At 45.5% G+C, this 7,918-nt stretch overlaps 1 long non-coding RNA gene across 1 annotated transcript in view; it reads right to left on the reverse strand.

Annotated features, from left to right (window-relative positions):
- Positions 1-555: 555 nt before the first annotated feature.
- LOC147020650 (uncharacterized) overlaps positions 556-7,918 on the reverse strand; it is a 54,511-nt gene continuing 47,148 nt past the window's right edge. The window contains exon 4 of the long non-coding RNA XR_015061917.1: positions 556-678. This is a non-coding gene — a long non-coding RNA (uncharacterized LOC147020650). The remainder of the gene's footprint in view (positions 679-7,918) is intronic.

Here is a 7,918-nt window from a genome sequence, read left to right on the forward strand (position 1 = left end):
CTAGATAATTGGCCTTCAGGCCTCTTGTGCTTATTCACCCAATTATATCTGGATATAAAATGCCTGCTTTTTTGTCCCCGGGAGTGATGGAGTAATATGTATTGTGAAGATCATATGTTGAACTTGTAGTGATTTGTTGTCAACAACACAAATGTAATTATTATGTTCTTTACACGTGTGCATGTTATTAAAAATATTGCTACACACAGATTTATTATAACACCTCCATGTTCAGGCCTCGAGTGAGTATGTTGCTTATACTCTGCCTGTTTTTCTCTTATACACTTCCTCGACTAAGTTTAGGTCAGGAATTTGGAATTTGTTCAGTGTGCCGGTGATAGCTCACCTACTCATCGTGAAGGACACTATGGGATCTTTAACATCCACTAACTCCTGATAGCAGATGGGACTCTCATTTAACATCCATCCGAGGGACAGCAGAGACATTGATGAATCACCCTGCTTGTGAAATACTGGGATGACACAGTTTATAGCTGGGTCGTGATTCAAACCTAGGTTAGACAGCTTTGAGGAAAGTGTGCATACCTCTTGGCTATCCTGGGGTCAGCTAGGTCAAGGGTCAGCACCCTGCAGCTCCCTGGTATTCATGAACACCCTGGTATCCCCAAGGCTTGGGGAACATGTGCGTGAAATTTCTCCTCGATCTGTCCAGCCGTTCTGGAGAAGATTTTTGAAAGTTTATTCTTCAAAAAAAAATCAGAGCAGCTACATCATGTGACTTATGAGAACATAGGTGGCAAACTTTTTGTTTGTCATGGATAGGCAATCATTCCTGTAAAGTTTCACCTCAATATGTTCAGCCATTTCAGAGAGAAAGATTTTTGAACACTTTCATGTAAAAAAAAAAAATTAAAATGGCTGAACCAAGTTACTGATGACATCATCAATTTTTTCCTCCATACAATTTAGCCCAAGAAGACTCAAAAATTTTCATACTGATCGGATAAAGTGTTCGACATATACAACTATGATGCCATAACTAAGCCACCAATGACATCCTCAAAAAAATCCCGTGTTTCCCATGGGAAGTACTTGACATGTGGCAAGTTTCAATTTTTTTCCATGGAACAGTTTTGGAGATAGAGTGACCTTTGCTCGTACAATATGCTCACCATTCTTCACAAGAACAGCGACATCACTGATCCGGCTAGACATCAACTGGCTGTGGGAATCCAAACATTTCCATGCCTTCATGTTTTCCAGGGTGTAAAAACTTTCATCAAACATGAGAAAATTCATGATATCTAGAAATAAAATGGTTGGATAATTTGTATCGCTTCTGGACCTTGCCCTATTCGGCAATTCATGCAGACCTGTGTTGCCTGGAAGCCGTATTGTTGTAATCTCCATCTAGGTCTGTGTTGGCCAAGCTCTGACCCAGATTGTTTGGCCATTCCAAATCACACAAAACACAACACAAGTTGTCGAATTCAACGATCCTGAATGGACATTCCTTTGTCTTCCGCTTGTACTGCAATATGGCTATGGGGTCAAGTGTGCGCACAAAATGCTGACTTCAAAAAACACCCTCCATGTCTGTGCTGCATTGTGTGATATGGATACGGCATCCATGTTTTAAGATGGCCATGCTATAGTGTTTTAATTATTTTCAGGAAACAGAAGTTTGTGACATTCGTCACTTGTACTGGTGAAGGTCAACACATTAAAAAAAAGAAAAGAAATCAAAATTGGAATATAATGTGAAACAAAATTGGCAGAATTAAAGGTGTCATAAAATGAAATGAAATGGCTTCAAAAAAAAACAAGAGGAAATTTGGCTTAATTGGATAAGGAATGAAATATGGGTTACGTGCGTTGGCGCTCGTAAGATATTGCGTTTTCAGCAGCATTTGAAAAAATTGCTCTTCTTGTTATTTGGGTTGCTGACCCCTGCTCGAGGCCATCCTACCAGCCTGTTTTCGTTATACAACATATATCAGATATCTATTATATACATACACTAAACATATACATCTACGGATGTATGTACATATGTATATATATATATATATATATATATATATCAAATATATATCAACTAATTTGCTTTGTTTCCCATGTATATAATGTGCGTTGCTGTTTCACTGGTCACTGCGGCACAGACACGTTCACTTCAAAATATACAGATCCAGTACCAGCGAATGCAATGCAGCTCAAAACGATCCGCTTCGCACAAACAATGCGCTTTGCACATTTCCGATGATTTTCCGACCTTAATTGGATGGCTCTTTAGAGAGTCGGTGCCGAATTTATTTCACTGTGGCCACATAAAGCGAGTCAACACAACTGTCTTGATTATGTTTGCTTGGGCCTTTCTCGATTACCGCAACCACAATGGCCTGCCCGTGTGCAAAGTTTAGGACTTGGCCAGGCGTGTTTACACTGCCCACCTGAACACACACGCACATCAACCTCACATCCTTCCCGGCTCATTCCAAAGGTCTCATCCCCTTTTGATGCGGGAAATTGTAAAAAGGATTTTCCTTCTACTATCGGCTTGGAGGAACATTCCACATGCAGTAGTGAGAAAAAGGAAGCAAATGCAGATGCCAGGACGTTTTATTTCCCCCAAATACGGATGGATTGATTTGTTTTGGTCCAGCTGGATGGAGCGCACTGCAGGAGGATCTTGTATTCAAGAATACAGACAATTTTGTGCTTGTATATAAATGATAACGAAAGACCTTACTAATCCATATTTCTATATTGGTAGATAAATATGTAAAGGCCTAATTGATCAATAATGCACAGGTTTATTGAACTATTGTAAGTATCTCGTTCCAAAAACATTTTGAACACAACGTGAGTGGATTTGCAAAGAGAGAAATTCAAAGAACGAATAATGAATGAATTGTAAACTGCTGGAAAGTGCAAGACACGGAATATATACATATACACACACATTCAGCGTATTTCAAAAAGATTGATACAACTTTGACTTCCTGCCATTTCTTTGATTATTTTTTTTTTTGACCGAGACCGTTTTCCTTTTTAGGGTTTGGTGGTGTTATCGTGGTATTTGTTCCCTGGGATGTCTAGCTCCGTAGCACAAATATGCCATTGACAGTGAAGCAGAAGACAAAAGTGGTGGCTCTGTGGTCTAAGACTAAATCATATGTGGACACCCGCCGGAGGTTCTGCCGGTAACATGACCTCAGAACACGTGATGGACCCACAAATTGTGCCATTCAACATATTGTGAAACATATTGAGCACAAAGGTACAGTGCACAACCAAAGCAATGGCAACAGTGGAATACCAGCATCAGCAACCAAGAGCCAAGCAAACATCGACGCTGTGCGTGATTCTGCAGGAGACAGTCCCACGAAGATCCACTGGCATCACTCACGGGAGCTAGGCCTCAAACGGACATCAGTCTGGTGTATCCAATCTAAGGAACTGAAGCTTTTCCCACACACCATCTCTATTAGGCATAAACTGTGTCAAGATGACATGAGAAGGAGACTTGATTTGTGCAATTGGCACAGAGACAGGATGGAGTGGTACCCAACCTGGATCAACCTGATTCAGTAATGAAGCCCATTTACACTTGAACGGTACCATCAACAACCACAACACCATTTTCTGGGGTGCAGAACCACCTGAGGAGATCACTGAGAGGTACCTGAAAGAGCCTCAGGTCACAGGCTTCAACCCCTTCAATGCCATATGGGGAAACGCCCGGGCCTTACTGGTTTGAGAATGACAACAGCAGGATGGTGACGATCAATGGTAAATGCTACCGGGCCATGATCCAGACGTTCCATAATGATCGAGCCCAAAAGGTCACCCAAAACAGCTCAGCATGACCTTGTTTATGTAGGATGGTGCACCCCCACATTCAGCTGGTGACACCATCACTTTCCTGTGGCAGCTCTGCAGAAACCGCCTTGTTGCCCTGGGTACTGCTCATGACTGAGCACCCCATAGCCCAGACTTGAACTCTCTGGACTACTGGTTCTGGGGAGCTGCCAAGGGCTCTGTCTACGCCAACCATCCTCCAAACTGGATGATCTGAAGCAAGAGTTGTCAGACTACCTCCAGGCAGTGCTACATGAGACCTACAGGAAAGTTGGACAGAACATAGGAGTCAGGATCAATACCTGTCTGAACACACCAAGAGGGGCACACATCGAGAACTGCAATTACAAGGATTTTGGGTAAATGCCATTTTCAGACCCTGGGCACTCTCACTAACTCTAGCAGTGATAGAAAACACCATATCATGAGCTTTGAAGAAAATTTTTGGTTCACGTTCCTGAGGTTTCTGTTTCTTTGTAAATAAACATTTAAAGTTGCATCACTCTTTTTGAAACACCATGTGTATGTATATATGGGCTGGGAGAATGGCCTAGAGGTACCCGCAATTGTCCAGCCTGTGTTTGAATGTCGGCCCAGCCATAAACTGTCATCTTGGTGTTTCATCAGCAGGGTGATTCATCACTGTGTGTGCCATCCCTTGGATGGACGTTAAACTGGGTGTCCCGTCTGCCGGTATTCGTCAGTGGACATTAACTATCAAACGGTGTCCTTCACAAAGAGTAAGCGAGCTATCGCCAGCACACTGAAAAAAATTACAAACTCCTGCCCTAACTACTTCTGGGAAGGCAATGGGAAACCACCCAGTATAGCCCTTGCCAAAACACTGCTTCGGCAGAGTATGGTATATCTGAATGAGAAAGGATGTACATGTTTTGATGATTATGATAAACCATATTCTTTACAGAGCGTTGGTGCTGCTGGAGCAGTTTATTGGCAAGGGTTATACTGGGTGATTGACCATTGCCTTCCCAGCGTTGTTTGTCTGAGCTCTATTCTTTTAAATGCTAACATTCTAACAGCGTCAAGCAAAGAAGCAACCTGTACCATTTTTAAGTCTTTGGTGTGACTCAGCCAGGGTTTGAACCACTGACCTTCCAGACTCAGAGCGGATGCTCCAACCATATCCAGCACTAAGTTTGGTTATGTTATATTATATGTATATATATATATATATATATATATATATATATATATATATATATATGTATATATTGTTGCGGTTCTGGAAACCGCATCCCTCCAACACCAATAGCAGCCACCATACAGTGGTCTCCAGTCAGTTATTTCATTAATGTATGTTCAGATAGTCCCTTCCTTCTTATCTAATGGGTCGAACAGGACAGTGCGTTGTGTAAATGTCATAGCAAGGTCAGAATAAACCTCTGAACTTCATTCCTACTTTGCCTTTTTCTCGATTCCTGAGGTAAATTCATGCAAGGGGTCCTTGCGAGGCCGGCAGGCACTCCGCTCGGACACCCATCAGTAAAACTACAGCCGTGGCGCATAAGAATTCGTCCTCACAGAAGACCAAAGGCAGCAGTCGAAGCCAACAATAAATTGCAGTGCTGCATGGAGCGCGTGCCCCAGCGATACAACCCCCCCACCCACTGTCCAGGCGATCAGAGGTATAACCAACACAACAAATGCTACCAACATACAGTACGCACATGACACATTCTTCTTCAATCCACTTATATCTATGCTCTTTCTTTCAATTCATGGCGCGGATTGGGGTTGGCACCATGCACCCTACCGCCTCTGATAACCATGAACACGATGCTCAATGACGAGCGGACCCACACCCTGACCACGTGAACAATGGCAGACTCCCGCACAGCCATGATACTTTATCATCGTATGGAACGGAGCATGAGTAACACACATCTTTAGTCGGGTCTACACATGGGGTTACAATAACGTCTTACCGGTCTTCGCAAACCACGATGGCAACAAATGTCTCCTATGGATGGCAAACATCCTTCCGCACCTCCGCCTCGATGCAGCTGCTACCAGGCAGAGGCATGCTGTGCGACCGGATCGCTCGGGCCGCGTGGTGCACTATGGAGAAGGCACATTGACCAGCGCCAACAGCGGGTTGCTGGGGCATGGCACGGGGTTCGGTGCAAGGCGATTCATATCATGGGGTTCAAAGTGAGACGATTCCGCAGCTTGGAACCATCTGGCTGGAAGTAAAGTTGAGCCGCTTCCAGTCATGGCGGCCGGCCCGTGTGCAGGCCGGGGCCCAACCAGAGCGCCCAATTCGGGTGACGACACATCGCTTCGGGTCGTCGCCCCCGCCGCGCACCACGGGGTCTATAAAAGGACAGATCACGAAGTCAGTCTCACTCTCTCACTGTGCCACAGTATTTAAAGAAAAAGTATTAACTGTGCCACATATCTTTCCTCGCCTGCCTGTAATAAATCCCTTTGTAGAAATGTTCCCAGCTCGTCTTTGTCTTTTCTTTCATTCATCCAGCATGGTCTGTATCCTAACCTAGCCAGGACTTCATTCCCAATGATGCGTTCCTTTTAGCCGGTACGTCCTTTGCAGTGTCACTCGGCTGCATCTGATCTGGTTCGGACAAGGAGTACAGAGGGTGTGTCCCCCGGTAATTAGATCACGTGGTTATTTTTAAGTAACTGGATTAATGAGACGGAGGACCCAAAGCCATGTGGTTGAGTTATTGGCATTCACGGTCAGTTAAGTTAGCGACCCGCCGCTTTACAGAATTATCTGTGTGCGATGGCCTGCAATTGCGGGGAGTCTGGTGGGAACATGATATAGCTTCCCCCCACCATGGTCTTCTCACCCGGCCCACAACAAAATATATTGTTATGGCTGTGAAAATTCGCAATACACCATAAAGGGTCCTTAGATCAGTTATGACGCGAAGTTTATGTGCAGATAGGTCCCCACCGTTGTTTAAAGGGATTTTCTTCGTATTCACTGGGCTGCGACTCTTTGAGATAGCCGTTTTTCTTTATCTATCGTTATTTTGAGCCACCATTGCAACAAACCTCCACACAAACAACAACCGCCACCAAATACGCCACAACGCCCACCACACTCACACCACCCCCACAACAATCACCACCATCTTCGCCACTACGCCCGCTTACGAACGCCATTCTCTGCGGACCACGGTAAGATGGTTTCCGCACCACGGAAGGATTGGCAAAACAAAAGCACTTGTGAGGCCTGTGGGGTTTTCCCGCCTATTTTCCCCACGCTTGGTGTGAAGGAAAGGGGGAGGGCAGCTCGCCGCCGATTGGTGGATGCACAGCGTGAGGCGGTCGGGGTGAGGGAACGCCCCTTTCGGGAACCTTCTCGAAGGAAGGTGGAGCCGAAAACGGGGAGGAGCGAAGGGCGGAGCCCCGTGCTATATAAGGCGGACCGCGCGCGAGGCTCACTCTCTCTGTCGGGGTCGTGTTGGATTCTACTCACTCTCTTGGTGGACGTCATCCTCTCGCTTCATCTTCGAGCTCTCTCTTGGTGGTCGAGGTCGGGCTCTCTCGTCTTGGCGTTGGGCGACGCCTCAGAGATGCAGACGGGAGGCGCAGCCCTGCCGGCTGTGTGGTGCGAATCTGCGCATCTGGTGAGGGATGCCGGAGAGAACTCACCGACCACATCATCGCAAAGGGCCGAGAGCAGACGCGGCTACGCTAGCTGCCGTGGGAACAAGGCGTCGCAACCTGCCCACTGTCACACCTCAAGGGGGCAGGTAACCAGCACAGTCTCGCGGGCCTTTTCGGTCATCCACGGCCCATGACCATAAAGGTTTACGAACCCCGTCTACCTCCCTGCCTATGGGGAGGGTTTTCCTGTTGTTTTTGTGTGCATGCTGTGGCACCATGTCCTGTTAAGTAACGACCGTGTAAGTGACTGTTGATAATATAATTGTAGTCTGTGGTATTGCTTGGCCTTATATTTGTCGCATGTATATTGCATGACTGTATATGTGTTGCTGGAATAAATGTCCTTGTGTGCAATGTATCCTGTTCGTCGCGTCCTCCTTTCATTGAAATGCCATCTTGCATCGTGGAATGAGTAGTGGGTTTTAAAACCCGATAAATA

The sequence above is a fragment of the Eptatretus burgeri genome, chromosome 9 (genome assembly GCF_056783735.1).
Source record: "Eptatretus burgeri isolate ZD-2024b chromosome 9, Ebu_testis_v1, whole genome shotgun sequence".
In the NCBI taxonomy this organism is placed as follows: domain Eukaryota; kingdom Metazoa; phylum Chordata; class Myxini; order Myxiniformes; family Myxinidae; genus Eptatretus; species Eptatretus burgeri.